Source organism: Hibiscus syriacus, unplaced genomic scaffold (genome assembly GCF_006381635.1).
Source record: "Hibiscus syriacus cultivar Baekdansim isolate YM2019G1 unplaced genomic scaffold, ASM638163v2 tig00110532_pilon, whole genome shotgun sequence".
NCBI classification, from domain to species: domain Eukaryota; kingdom Viridiplantae; phylum Streptophyta; class Magnoliopsida; order Malvales; family Malvaceae; genus Hibiscus; species Hibiscus syriacus.
The window spans coordinates 600,584-604,608 of NW_024062771.1; positions in this window are offsets into that span (position 1 = coordinate 600,584).

Genomic DNA, 4,025 nt, shown 5'->3' on the forward strand with positions numbered 1-4,025 from the left:
AATATATATGTATATGTATAATATATATATATATATACATATATATACATATATACATATATACATATATACATATATACATATATACATATATATATATATATATATATATGTATATCGTGAAATGTGTATAATATATAATGTATAATATAATGTGTATGCTATAGGACGAAATCATGTGCCTACAGCTGTCCCTATTTGCTCATTATCGTGTAACGAAAGTAGGGCAAAGATTAAAAGACACAAATTTCGTCCATATTGAATGTCCTCTTCCATAGAGTTGAAATCTGATGTCATGATTGATCTATTAATTTGGATTGAATCACACATGACTCCCTTGCTGTAAGGTTGAATCGAGCTAGAGAATCCTAAGCACGATATTCTTCATTATGAAGTTGAAACCGAATTTAGAGTTTTGGTAGGTAGCTCTTGGATCGTCTTCTAGCCCAAGAAACTTCATCGTGAAGCTGAAACATGACCTGAAGACTTCGGTGTTATTGTGTTAAAAATTACTCCTTCGTCGTGAAGTTGGGTTAATCTTTTGGGTACGATATCCTTCGTTGTGAAGTTGAAATCGTAGGAAAAATTGAAAAAATGTCTTCTTGTTTCCAATCTTGACCTTGGTCTTCTTCTCGACTTAAAGACCTTGGTGTGAAAATTTAGACTTAAAAGTAGTTCCTTGTTGCTACCTTGCAATGAATACGTCCTCGAGTTGAATGATATCGAACTCGATAGTGTTTGTTGACATATAACTTTTCTAGCCTTTGAGTTATATTGTACTTGGCTGGGGAATAAACCCCTTTTGTTGCAAATGACTCATTTGCTGTGAAATCAAGTCGATCCGTTGGGCACACTATCATTCTTCGTGAAATTGAAATCGTGGGTGGCTAATTCGTTTTGAAGTTGAGTTTTGAATTGGATATCCTTCGTTGTGAAGTTGAAATCTAAGTATTATTTCACCAAATTATCTTTGAGTTAGATATCCTTCGTTGTCAAGTTGAAATCCAATCTTGAATATTGTTCGGCTTTGAGTTGGATATCCTTCGTTGTGAAGTTGAAATCCACTCTTGTATATTGTTCGGTTTTGAGTTGGATATCATTTGTTGCGAAGTTCAAATCCAATCTTGTATGAATTTCACCGAATTGGCTATGAGTTTGATATCTTTATTGTGAAGTTGAAATCCAATCCTATGTAAACTGCATCGCTTCGAGTTTAATATCATTTGCTGTAAAGTTGAAATTGACTCTAGCATGAATCTGCAAAATTATGTATATATGTGATGATATGGCTGCAATGCTCTTAGGTGTGCCTAAAATGCATATGCAACATAGTTATTTTGGGCTCTGGAGAGAAATCACGATCTCGATTTCCTGTCTTGATTCTGGAATCTTGAATTTCTGATCCCCGATCTTGAATTCTTCAAATGCTTAAATCTGATGTGCAGATTTTATTTTTGATCATTGATTTGGGAAATGCTTCTCAACCATCTCAAGTGTAGTGCATTAGCCTTGATCGGCTTTCGAGTACATGTACTCTTCAAAAAACTTTGAACAGTAATATGCAATTATGTTTTTCAGAAGTGAATAAATCATTAGGTTTAAATTCAACCCAAGATGCTCAAAAGGAATTGGTTTAGAGAAATTATCGTCTTTATTTATATAGGGAAAAAGAACAAACAATACATGACAAACATTATGGGAAATGAATACATAAATGAAGTGTGAATTGATGTCGTGGATCTCAATAATGCGGGAACTCTTGTACTTATAAGCCATTAGGTGACCTTGAACGCAACCTTTATCAAGGGATCTTTAAAGATGAGACAAAGTTCAAGAGAGTGTAACCTTTCCCCGACTCGTTAAGTTTGTAGAAGATTCGGATGCCGGGATTTTTTCACTGCCTGGATTACAGACCTCTCTTGAATCAATATCCAAATCACACTTTCGGGTTTTCAATTTGGACCCATCCTTGGTTTCAAGACGCCCTTTGCGGTTTTCATCTTGAACCCACCTTATTTTTATTTTTATTTTTATTTTATTTTTCTCTTTTTTCAATTTAGGGCGCCCTTTCAGGTTTTCACCCTAAACATTTTTCTTTTATTTCTTTTCTTTTTCTTTTTATTTTCTTTTTCCTCTTCGATTTAGGACGTCCTCTCAAGTTTTCATCCCAAGCGAAATATTTCTTGATTGCATCCGAATTGACGGGATTTGGCAGTTTTGGCCCGTCCATTTCAGCCAGGACAAGCGCTCCTCCGGATAAGGCCTTTTTCACGACATAAGGTCCCTATCAATTTGGCATCCATTGTCCTCTAAAGTGTTTTTGAACTGGCCAAATTCTCTTTAGGACCAGATCTCCTTCACAGAATACTCTTGGGCGTACCTTCTTGTTATGTGCTTGAATCATTCGTCTTTGATAGATTTGACCATGATGAATGGCTTTCAATCTCTTTTCATCTATTAGGTTTAACTGATCTTATCAGGATTGCACCCATTCTGCATCATCCAGTTTGACTTCTAACAAGACCCGGAGTGATGAAATTTCTATCTCAATGAAAAGAACTAATTCCATCCATATGCCAATGAAAACGGAGTTGCCCCAGTCGAAGTTCGTATCGAGGTTCGGTAGGCAGATAAAGAAAAAAAGAACTTCTCGTGCCAATCCTTATAGGTCTCAATCGTTTTCTCCACTATCTTCTTGATGTTTTTGTTTGCTGCTTCGTTCATTTTGGTTTATAAGCAGTAGAGTTATGATGCTTTATGTTGAATTGCTCACAAGCAGCATCCATCATCGTATTGTTCAAGTTTGTAGCATTATCGGTAATGATCCTTTCAGGTAGACCATACTGACATATGATCTATTTCTTCAAAAACTTACAAATAGTGGACTGAGTGTCACTGGCATATGATACAGGCTCTACCCATTTCGTGAAATAATCAATTACCACAAGGATGAACCGGTGACCATTTGAAGCCTTCGGGTGGATTTGTCTGATGATATCCATCCCCCACATAGAGAAAGGTCATGGCGATGTCATCACATGAAGTGGATGAGGTGGAACATTTATTTTATCTCTGTCAATTTGACATTTATGACATCTTTTAGCATAGTTGATGCAATCACTTTCTAGTGTGGACCAAAAATATATGCATCTCATTATTTGACTTGACATCATATGTCCATTAATATGTGTTCCACAAACTCTGTCATTTACCTCTTCTACTATCATTGTATCCTCTTCTGCATCCACACACCTTAACAGGACTAGATCATGGATTTTTTGTATAAGACCTCCCAATCAAGGACATATACAACTGCTATCCTTCTAATGGTTCTTTTATCAGTTTCAGTGGCTTTCAGTGGATAACTTTGATTCTTGATGTACTGTAGAATGTCGTGGTACTAAGGCTTAGTGTCTTTCACTTCCTTGATTTGGTAACAATGAGCTGGGTAATCATACGACTGTATGTCAATTGACATCATTTCAGCCTCCCCACCAGCCTTGAATGCGGCTGCCAAGGTAGCTAAAGCATCAACCATTTGATTTTCTTCTTTAGGTATATAGTGTAAGGTGACTTCATCGAACTCTTTGAGCAGATCCAGTATTATTTTCTGGTACTCCACTAGCTTTACATCTTTGGTTTCCCATTCTCCACGAAGCTGATAGATTACTAAGACTGAATCACCATATACTCGCAATGTCTTTATATTTTGCCCCATTGCAGCTCGAATCCCCAAAACACAAGCCTTATATTTTATCATGTTGTTGGTGCAATTGAAATTCAGTCTACTAATGAATAGATAATGATTCCCTTCTGGGGAGACTAATATAGCCCCGATGCCATGTCCTAATGCATTTGATGCACCATCAAAATGCATTTTCCAGGAACCGCCTGTTGAAGTACTTGTTTCCTCTAAGGAGATAGCCATAAAGTCTTTATCTGGGAAGTCAAATTCCAACAGATCGTAATTTTCATCGGTTCTGCTTGCCAAGAAATCCGATATGGCACTTCCCTCTATGGATTTC